At 38.4% G+C, this 12,172-nt stretch overlaps 1 pseudogene; it reads right to left on the bottom strand.

The window, feature by feature from the left end:
• Nucleotides 1–8,776: 8,776 nt before the first annotated feature.
• Nucleotides 8,777–11,830, bottom strand: LOC115867892 (annotated as a pseudogene).
• Nucleotides 11,831–12,172: the final 342 nt, after the last annotated feature.

Below are 12,172 nucleotides of genomic sequence, written 5' to 3'. Positions count from 1 at the left end.
AAACTGAATGGTTTGAGGCTTATAGCCCAGATGCATGCCCTCTGGCAATTTTTTGACATCCCTGAAAAAACTTTGTGATATTATCCTAGCAGAGTAGAGGCCAGGCCAAGAAGCGGAGGAACAGAGAGGGACATGACAGAGAAGAAACTGTCCTGATTGAACAACTGTATCCTGAGCATCACTCACATTAATTTCAACCTGTTAACTTCCTTAATTAACTTCATAATCATAAGCATTATATGTGAGTTCAATGTGGCTAGGAGTAGGAAGGATGGACAGTGAGATATGTCCGATCTCAGCCTCATAGAAATCTGCCTTGGACAATGCTAATGTGGGGTTTGATTTTCTTTCCACCTTGTATAGCTGTAGGAGGTCAGACATGACATCCAGCTCATTTGTTTGTTATAATAATTAATATATAAAGTAATGCAAATTATGGAACTATTCATAAACATTTGATCTCCAGTGTTTATTCATGTGTTTATCCTTCTATCTATTACTAAGGCATTGACATAAATTCAGGGAAGTTTGCGATTGTCAAAAATTTCATCCACAATCAATACTCACAGGAGCAACAATCATGAAATCAAACAATGCATTGCATTGGGTAAATCTGTGATACAAGATCACTTTAAAGTACTGAAAAGTAAGATATTACTTTTAAAACTAAAATGTGCCTGACCCAAAACATTTTATTTTTAATCACCTCATGTGCAGGTATTGGTTGAATATTAAATAGGGAAGACCAAAGAAGAATCAATGCATTTGAATTATGGTGCTGCTGAAAAATATTGAAAGTACCATGAACTGACAAAAGAACACACAAATATGCCTTGCAAGAAATACAGAAGGAATGCTTCTCAAAAGCAAAAATGGTAGGACATTGTATGATTTTGGATGAGGTCTGCTTGTAAGAGTCATTGTTTTTGTTGTAGAGAAAAGATATTTTCAAGAAATCATTGGTCTTACAAAATTCTATTATTTGATTTCCAGCTTATTTTCCATCAGAAGGCAATATTTCAAACTACTGTCCCTTCCTTTTTGTTTCCAATTTCCAATCATTTTCAATGCATCTTTATTATATTTTTTATTAATTTCAAACGGAAAAAGTTGGTAGAATTCTTTAATTTCTTCCTCACTAGTTTTAGTGGTTGGTGTGCACATTTGAGTAATACTTGTATTAACTAGAGATTAGCCTATCACAGACAGCACTGCTCTTTATGTTAGCTCCTGAGCTGCTCTTTTACATGATCAATGCAAAACCATTCCTCTTGAATTTGTCTTTCCTCACAAATAAACTAATTGTATAATTCAAAATGGAGACTTGTGGTCCATTTAAACTCAATAATTCCTAGGACTGGGCTGGGATGTTTTCTCAATATTCAATTTCTCTTGTATATAAAGCTCTTACTTATACACATATGAGGGTCTTGGGATTTGTTTTTCTAGTCATACCGGACTCACACAGATACCAAAATTTATTTTGCCTCCAAGTATTTAGTAATGTATTAATTTTGTATTTGATTAAAGCCAACAATAAAAAAATTAATGATTAGATTCATAACCCACACCCCAAACACAATATACATATATGTATATATGCATGCACCATACAATAAACACAAACACATAAATATATGCACAAAATTGCTCTTTCTAAACTATACAAGAACAATTGAGTGGGTGTTTAGTTTGCAAGTCAGATTATTTCAAAGAGCTAAACTAATTATGATTAGAGTTTATAGATTCTGGCTCATATTTATACCTTTAAAATATTGTCTTTTTCATTTATTTTCTATAGATTGTTTAGGAATATATTATCTATAAAATATATCCTTAATTTGTGAGAGACTACGTTGAACTGCAACAAATTTCCACACCTATCATTTTCTGCGTGGAAGACTATGCTGCCATTACATTTTCAGATAAATATATCGATACAGTGATATTTAACACAATCATGTTAATAGCTATACATATCCATTCACAAGGAGAGACAAATATTATCAGGGAACCACAGGGATATTTGTACAGGTATGATAATCTCCTGCATCAGGGAGTCAACTACTACTGAATCTAAACTTGCAAATATTAGCTTGCATTAGACTCCTGTAATGTGGCTGTGAAAACAAGGTACAAAACACTGCCTTCAACTTATTAATATTCTCATATGTTATTGTTTTTTTTTGGGGGGGGTCTTTCCATTAATCTTTCATGCACTTGTTTATTTCTCAAATTGTAAATAAAGTGATAAAGCATCGGCTAGGTGACTACCTGGAACACAGCAAGCACTTTGTCTCCCTCTGCTGGTCATCGGACTTATTTACAAGTAGGCTTCAAAAAGTTTATGGACATTTTCCACTATTTTTTTTTAAGATTAAAAAAATATGAATTAGGTGAAAGTTTAAAAGCAAGTCATTTATCAATTAAAAAATTCATATGCACTTTGTTTAATGTCACTGATTGCAGTCCACGATGTAAGATAACTTATTCCACTTTTTTCCCTTGTTCAGTTTCTTCTTTCTTTTCTAAATCCTCTGAAATGTGTTCCTCTGCATATTTTGGTCTCAATGACTTATTCTATATGGTGTGCCTACTTTACTTGTGCTACTGTTCCCATTATAGATCTATCCTGTGTTTCATTGAAAATGTAGCAGAGGTGAGTGCGCTTCCAGATCTGAAGGGTGATTATGGGCCATAGTTTCAGGGCTTCCAACATTCTCTATGTAGCCAGTAAGTCTGGTGCTTTTATGATTCTGAATTTTCTCACATGCTTTTATCCCCCTGTATCCAGGACCTTCTAACGTGTTTCCGTTTACTTAGTAGTGGTTTCCAGGGACCATCTAGCTTTGCTGGCTTTAGAGTCATGAAGATTGATGTGTTATTGTGCATTAGTCCATTGAAGTTATTGTTTCCATGTATTTTTTGTTTTCTTCACACTTATTTTCTCTGGGTAGGGTGACATCAATAGTTGCACCTTGGATAGCTTCTCACAAGTGTGTTTTGGTTTGCTTGTTCTCTTAAACAGTGTTGTTGTTGTTAGGCACCATCAAGTCAGGTCTGATTCATGGGGACACTGTGTACAATAGCACTGAACACTGCCTGGTTCTGTGCCATCCGCACAATTGTGCCTATGTTTGAACCCACTGTTGCCGCCAGTGTGTCAATCCATCTCCCTGTGGGTCTTCCTCTTTTTCACTGCCTTCTATTTTACCCACCAGGATGTCCTTCACAGAAACTGGTTTCTCATGACAATATATCCAGCGTAGGATAAGTACTACCTCCCACTTCTTGCCTCTAAGTCGTACTCTGGCTATACTTCTTGCAAGACATATTGTTAGTTCTTTGAAAGTTCATGATACTTTAAATATTCTTCACCAGCAACACCATTAAAAGGCATTGGTTCTTCTTTGGTCTTCCTTATTCAATGTCCAATTTTCACCTACATACAACGGAATGGAAAATATCACGGCTTGGATCAGGCACACCTTAGCCCTCAAAATAACATCCTTGCTTTCAACACTCTAAAGAAGTTTTGCAAAGCAGATTTATGAAATGAAACTCGCCTTTTGATCTCTTGACTGCTGCTTCTGGGAGCACTGATTGTGGATGCAAGCAGGATAAAATCATGGACACATCAACTTTTCCTTCATTATCATGATGTTACCCAACGGTCCAGTTGTGAGGGTGGGGCCTTCTTTAGTTTGAGTCACAATCTCTACTGAAGGCTTCAATCCTTGATCTTCAGCAGCAAGAGCTTAATATAATTCTCACTTTCTGGAAATAAGGTTGCATTATTTGCAGACCACAGTTGTGAATACATTTTCCCCCAATTTTGATGCCTCATTGTTCTTTATATAATCAAGCTACTCTGATTATTTGCTCAGCGCACAGACTGAACAAATGTGGTGAGAGGATAAAACCATGCCATACACCTTTCCTGATTTTGACCATACAGTATTCCCTGTTCTGTTAACACAATCACAGGTCCCCCGTGAACAAAATGGATTCTGGGATTCCTGTTCTTCTCAGGGCTATCTAAAGTTTGTTAGGATCCACACAGTCAAATGTCTTTACATAGTCAAAAAACACAAGTGGGCTTATCATTTTATAACTTTTCAGCATGTGAGCTACTTATAAAATGATCAAGTGAAAATGATCTATCAACCACAAAAATGAAAAACATTTATTTACTTATTGCATTTATTATTCATAAGCGCATTGAGAATTTTTTACATGTACAATGTTTGTTTATGTACCTTGCATAACCGCATGAGTCCATATTGAACAACACAACACAATTAACTATGTACGTTTTTTAGTCATGATCTGAGTTTACTGTGATGACTTGCACTGAATGGAATGAGCCAGGGACCCATAGTCCGGACAGTAGCTGCTGACAACCAGCCTCAAGCACACATCTAAATGACCATCAGTCATGGTGGAACAGTAATTGGACTTAATGATCTTTATGTGGGAAAAGGCTGACTCACATAAATAAGCAGAGCCAAATAATGCAGTCAAGGAGGTAGCACATTTTCTCATGTTTGGGGACTTTCCCTCTGCGAATAGTTTCAGAACTGTTCATGTTCTCTAGACTTCAGCTGAATGTCGGCTTGCAGTGTCAAAATCTCCCATTCTGTATGACGGTGATATGTTTTTGTCTCCTTACTTGGTCCAGCTCCCCCACTCATTTTAATACCCCTTCTTATGTTTAAGAGAAAAAACCAAGGTCAAAAATTGGTGATAGCTTGTCAGTTTTGCTGCACTTAGCGCAGTTGTTTGCGCATGCATTTGACACCTAAGATTGCATCTGATGGTCTGCAATGTATTTCAATTAAGTGACAGGATTGATGATAGGCTTATGCCCATTTTGTTAATGCCATGAGATCTATCCATACTACATTTGGGATTGACTAGTAGATCTAGATCGTGATTGATGTATTGAGCACCCTTGTTTTAAGTCCTCTTTGCAGACATGTCCTGATCCATTCACATTCCAATTCAAAGGCTGAAGGCAAGTCGTATCATAAACTCCCTATTTTTCCCTCCCACTAATCATTGAAAGCAATCATTATATCAAGAACAATAGGCAGAAGACAACAGTATCAACCTATTAGAGCCAGATCCTAACCTCAATATTTAAAAGTCAAGTTCAACCCTTATCTATCTTATCTTAATACTTATCTAAACTATTCCTTTGATACAAAATATGGCCTTAGGCATTTGGCTGCACTGCTTCAAGCCAGGGCCAGACCTTCTGTCAGCCATTTTGACCTTCAGTCAGCCATTTTCACTAAGCAGCAAGGTCTCTGAGAAATTCAAGGGCCTATTTCATCTTCTTAGCTCAAAATGTACATTAATCATATTCATTGTTGCCATTTCACACAAGAATAAACATAGACAACCAGCAAACAAATTAATAAAAACTTTAACTTCCAATATCCTTTTCAGAAAACTACCCAGCAAACTGCATGGCCGTTTCTGACATGTGGCTAGCCAAAGACGAAACTACCAGGAGGCAGAGGTCAAGCAAGCATCTCTTCTCCATCCTTATGATTTCTTTCTCTCGCACCCCACTCCCAAAATACCATAATGTGTTAGTCTGGGTTGACTAGAGAAACAAATTCATAGGCACTCATATGTGTGTAAGAGAGAACTTTACATCAAAGAGTAATTATATATTAAGAAAACATCCCAGCCCAGTCCAGATCAAGTTCATAAGTCTGATATTAGACCATCTGTCCAATACCATTCTATAAATTCCTGTTTAAACTCATGCAATACATACAATGATGCTGAATGCAGGAAGCTCACAGGGCAGTTGGTGGAAAGTCTTGTGGATCCAATGGTGGTGGAACCATTTTAGCACAGGCAGGGGTCTCCATGTGACTCCTCCTGCTCTAGCGCTCTGGCTCCATCAGTGTAGTTCAACGTGGCTTGTCAACAGGAATGTGTAGCAGAGAGTGTGGATCTGGCTTCCAGTGAACTATTTATCTCTGTAGTGCCTCAAAATGATGTCATCAAGCTGTGACAAGATTGGCAGGCTAAACTGTACCCCTTAACTCTTAATAGTCTCAAATTGACACCAGATTATATAACTACCACAACTCCTATTGTTTTCTTTTGGACAGTTAATTCCAATTAATAGTGATGCTATGAGCCAAAATAGAAACTGCTCCAGAGGATTACCTAATCTATATTCTTTAAGGGTGCCGAACATTAAGTCATTCTCCTGAAGATACTGGTGGGTTCTAACTAACAACCTTTTGGTTAATAATTAAAGGTGTAATCCTTGTGCCATCAAGGTTCATAAGGGAGTATGAAGAAATTGAGAGTGAGGCACCGGCAAAAGGCCTATGGATGGAATTTCCAAGATATCTATATGGCAATTGAAAATTTTAAAAACAAAACAAGCAAACAAAAAAAAAAGCCTGTCAAATTCATTACCAATGAAAGAATTACAGTTCAAATAGCAAGCATCAACTTTTAAACATTAGGTAATTACATACAGAAATATGTTCCATTCAGAGTTAAGCCTGGATGATGAAAATGACTGAAGTTTTCAAATGATAACTAAAAGTTTAGAGGTTCAAATCTACACAGAGATCTCTAGGTAGAACAATATATAACTATCTGCTACTGAAAAATTAGTTACAGACAACCCTATTGAGCATAGTTCCACAGGTGGAGTTACCTTGAGTCTGAATGGATCCAAGGACCACTGATTTGTTTTTGTTTTGTGTTCTCTATGAACCAGAGGAGGATGTGATGAAAAATTTGACCCTATGCCTGATTTTTAGTAGGGCAATGTTAACAGAAATCAATTTCAACTAGGGCTAAAACGTTTGAAAATGTTCAAATGTTGTAATAGATATTTCATTGAAAATGAAACATCTTAAGAAAACTAGAAAGGAGCCTGGTGGTGTAGTAGTTAAGAGTTGGTCTAATTGTAAGGTCAACAGTTGCAAACTTTCAGATCTTCTGCTTCACAGTAGAAAGAAAGATTTATATTCCTATAAAGAACTAGTCTCAGAAACTCTCAGGGGCAATTCTACCCTGCCTTATAAGGTTGCTATGAGAAGGTAGAGACTTGATGGCAGTGCGTTTTTTTGGTTTTAAGTAGATAGAACATGGATCATTGAAAAGAGTTAATCATTTAATTTAGAATTACTGAAGTAGTAGCAAACATAACAGGAAATATGTATCAATTATCGCACCTTGACAAAATAACATCATAGAGATACAAAGTTGCACTTATTTAGATTTTCGCAATTTACTCCTTTAGTTATCTGACCCCAAATAGGATCTAACATAAGAACTTTGCATAGTTTGTGAACTTGAGGACATTATTTTTTTGAACACCAGTGAAACAGAGGAGTGAGACAACACAGGAAGAATGTCAATCCTAGCATGAGCAATTAATCAGGAAAATTGAACTCATTGTGAGGTACATGGAGGACGAGCATAAGAAGCATTTGCCAAGACATGGAAATGGGAGACTTTTCCAATTCCTTTCACTTCCTGTTTTTTCCCACAAGGATAGTCTAATTTCCTCATGAGCTAGTATTAACTTGCCCACACTGGCAATGCAGGATGTGGTGGCCCAGAAACTCTAGACTGAAAGAATGAACTACAAATTGTATCCCACAGAGGCTATCAGATTATGTTGAACTGGTGTTGCAGCAATAGCCATCAAGGAAAGTAGAAACATGTTTGAGAACGGGCAGGAAAGATACCCAACCCTCTTATATTTCTCCAGGTGTTGTTTGCATTAATTTTGGTTGACTGTAAAAAGAGTAGAATTTACCTTACTTTAGGGAACAATCCTGAGTTGTATTACATGCATACAAATAGCTACCAACACAATCAGTTTCATTACCATTAAACCTTCCCTCATGATGCTCCTCTGTAGCCAAAATCTGAGTCTGTTCTAATATTTGATAATCATTTATCTTTTATCCATTCCAATATTTTTGTGGTTTTGGGCATGTCTTATAAGTGATATGATAGAGTTTAAAACTTTTTGAGAGTGGGCCTTTTGCTTATCCTTGTCCCTGTGTTAGTATGGGTAGACTAGAGAAACTAATTCAGGGAGGCTCATATGTGGATACGAAAGAGCTTTATATAAAGAGTAATTGTACAGTAAGAAAACATGTCAGCCTACTACAGATCAAGTCCATAAGTCTGATATTAGCCCAAATGTCCGATACCAATCTATAAACACACACAATGATGCTAAATGCAGGAAGAACACAGGCCAGTGGGTGAAAAGTCTTGTGGATCCAGTGGCGTTGTAAGCATCTCAGCATTGGCAGGGGTCTCCAAGTGGCTTCTCCAGCTCAGGGCACTACTGTAGTTCTATATGTCTTATTAGCTGCAATGTGTCTTAGGGAGTGAGCCTGTATCTTGCCCCAGCAAGCTACTTATCTCCTTAGTGCCTCCAAAGGAGGTCATCAATCTGTGACCTGATTGACTGGCTAAACCCCACCCCTTCACTCTTTTTGTTGTTGTTGGCAGTGACTTTTATTTCTCCAGGGAACAGAGCTATATACAGCAGTGACCCAGGTACTCCAGAGCCCTGTGTCCCCAACTTAGGGAGGGACAGGAGGTATTGGCAGAAGGTACACAGTAGTGATGGCCCAAGGTGACACTACACCATTGTGTACATGGTATAGTGTATTCTGGGAGACTCAGAAGGGCAAATTGAGGCTTAGCAAGGAGCAAGACTGCAGCTGGTCCTGACAGAGCTATGTGGGCATTTCCCTCGCTTGGGCTACAGGAGGACGCAGGGGCAGCCCCTGTTCTTCTTGTGGTGGGCGCTGGGTGGGCTGGGCAGCAGCTCTTGCTCCTGGTATCTCCCGACTCCTCGCACCAGCTGCTGGAAGGCCTTGTCCACATTGAGGCGTAGCTCGGCAGAGGTCTCGAAATAGGCCCCATGGAAAGAAGCGCTGACACCAAAGGCTTCTGCTCCGGAGACCTGACACTGGCTCTCCAGGTGGGCCTTGTTCCCGATGAGCACTACAGGGATGTGGTCGCGGTCCTTAAGGCGGAGGATCTGCGTGAAGAGCTTGCTCACCTCCTTGAAACTCTGCCGGTTGTAGGGGGCGAAAACCGACAGAAAGCTGTGCTATCTCTCATATACTGTTCCAGCATAGCCCCAAACTCCTCCTGGCCTCTTGAGTCCAGGATGTCCGAGCAAGAATCCACTGTGCACATCTTGGTGTGCGAGTCTAGCATGGTCTGATGGTGGTAGGATCGTAGTTGGACACAAGGTAGGACTGGATGAACTGGATGGATGGTCAGCACGCTCTTGCCCACGCTGCTGCTGCATGTCTTGCTGGGTGGGGTATCCCCAGACCGGTTCTGCTCCGGGGCTCCTCAGCCCAGTCATGGACACCGCCCAGCTGCTCATGTTGCCCTGCTGCACCTGTCGCTACCACGTGGGCGTGAGGGGGTGGGGGGCAGAAGTTTGGGGCAGGGGAGAATCCCAATCACTCCTAATCCTCTCAAATTGACAATAGATTATATAACTACCACAGTGCCATTCAGATTTATTCAATGTGTTGCCCATATAAGGATCAACTGACATTCCTTTTATTGTCAAGCAGGATTAAATTATAAACGCAGTGTGCTTACATATTTATTAAATGCCATCCATAACATTTAATGTAGCAAATGCTAACCGCTCTTTATAGGTTTATATGCATTGATATATTGTAACTAAACGTACCATAAGTAGTACATGGAAGTTTATATGATGCTTGATGGTATGAGGATGGTATCCCAATGTGTGTTTATAAGTGCTGAATAGCATCCTAGTTTTATAATTGCATGGTTACAGAACCGTTTTCTATAATTTACTATCTGTGTGACTTAAGCTATGTTCCTGACCATCTGTTTTCTATATTAAAAAGCACAAAAGCTTTAATAATAGTTGCTTATAGTAGTGTGTGAGGGAAAACAGGTTTACATAATTTATATTAAGCATATGGGTATAAAATTATTATGCATAAAATCATTTATTTTAAGGATATGTTTTCATTGATTGAGTGCTGTCTAACCTGAGGAGCTTATATTATGGCACTATCTCTGAAAATGTTCTGAGTGTTTCAGTATCTGACAATGTTTCAGTGCTATGCCAAATGCTTTCAGTAGCTATTCCCACTGAAGTGGCCACTGGAGTTCTGCATTGTAATTTCTTCTGTTATGCATAGGAACCCTGTGCATAACAGAACAAAGCATTGCCACGTCGTGCACCTACATAATTGGTAATCAAGTTACTCGCTATAAATTTACCTATCCTAGATTTCATATCCAGAAAACACAAACAAGAATCAAGCAAACAAAACAACAAAAATTTAAAAAGCAACAATAACTACACACACCCACAAAAGAAACACCTCAATGAAAAGGGAAGTAGAAAATATCAAAAACTTGAAAACCTTTAAAATGGGTCAAAATACACATCAAATGATAAGGTATTGAATTTTAACTAGACTGCATATGCCATAATTGACCTTTGAAAGCTCTGTCTGATAGCAAGGCTATTTCCATTATTGGACTATGTTTTGAGGAGATTCACCAAAGTATTAATCCATGTGGCGATTTTGCAAATGGATTTTTGGGTTCCACTGTCTTCCATAACCTTCTGCAAACTATGTGTTCACAATTTGTGCTCTGATACTAATTGTTTCTTCATATTTGGGTTTCATTATTTACAATCCCTGGATCACACAAGCTGGTGTTCTGCTGCCATGCAGACTACATAGACACCTCACTTAGATGGCTGTTTACTTTAAGACAAGCCTTTAATGCCCAAGACTATTCTTTTTTTTAATTTCTTTTTTTTCCCCAAGACTCTATTCTTTCTGACAGTACAGCACCATCTAGGTTCTTCCTGACACTTTGCTATACCACTCAGATATTCAGTGATATCTTCATGAAAGCAATTATTGAATAGAGTCATGTCATAATATCTAATTATTCTTAGATTGAGGCAAGAATTAAGTGTGTGTCCAAAACCCATTCATATCCCCCCAATAAATGGAATTTTTTTCAAAGCTATGTGTTTAAATTTTTTATAAAACAACCTGATCACTTTCAAAGTACTCTCCATTACACTTAACACATTCTTAAAATCTGCAATTCCATTCTTGCACACGTTTTTCAAACTCATCTTTTTGCATGGGTGACCGCACTCCCTTGTATTTTCTTCATCCCTTGTATGCCATCAAATCGCTGTCTTTCATGTCCCTCTTCATTCACAGAAACAAAAAGAAGTCTCACGGAATGAAGTCAGGTGAGTAAGGTGCATGGGGCTAAAAAGGCCTGCTGGTTTTGGTCAAAAACTGGTGTACTGATATAGCTGCATGAGCAGTTGCACTGTCGTGGTGGCAAAACCCCCATCTGCCATAAATTAGGCCTTTTTTTCCCCTCTGCTATTAGTCAATCTTTTCAGAACCTCTAACTAGAAAGCTTGATTAACACTCTGACCTGGTAGAATGAACTCCAAATAAACTATGAGGCGACCTTTTCATCCATTCAGAAAGTTGATGTATGTCCAGAATGAGGTTTGTCATGAATCAGCATTTCATGTCTTTTGAAACCAGAAAACCACTTGTACACTTAAGTTTTTCCCATAGTGCTGTCCTTGTAAGCTGTGTTCAACATCACAACAGTTTCTGCAGCATTTTTCCCAAGCAGGAAGCAAAACTCAAAGCGGCATGCTGTTCTCTTAAATCAGCCATCTAAAAAATGAGATATGAGTGAAAATGCTTATACAAAAAAATTCACCATGACCAGACAGAACCTTCTCAGCCAACGCCATTGGATGCACTCAGAGCAAGTTGCGTGATGCTTTCCTAGCAGGAAAAATGCCTACTACGATAACTCAACCCTCTGAAGCTTTTTTCCAATTTTTTTGGTACTGCTGGTATATCTATGGTTTATATATTTCTCTGGTTCACCATAGAGGCATCATTATACTGTTATAACAGCGAAAATAAAAAGTTACCCATAGTTATGTCTTTGTGAATGAGTGTTATTGAAAGTCTTGCCTTATCATTAACCCAAATTTTTGTATACTGTGTCGAATCATTTAAGAGTTTTATATTTGCGATTCATGTATTACGGTCTGAATTCAGGCTACCATATATAATGTGCTGTTGCT

Source organism: Echinops telfairi, unplaced genomic scaffold, assembly GCF_000313985.2.
Source record: "Echinops telfairi isolate 266 unplaced genomic scaffold, ASM31398v2 ScPeMD7_7469;HRSCAF=8507_0, whole genome shotgun sequence".
Lineage (NCBI taxonomy): Eukaryota > Metazoa > Chordata > Mammalia > Afrosoricida > Tenrecidae > Echinops > Echinops telfairi.
Note: the sequence above shows the minus strand (reverse complement) of the source record. Positions and strands in the feature narration are given on the sequence as shown.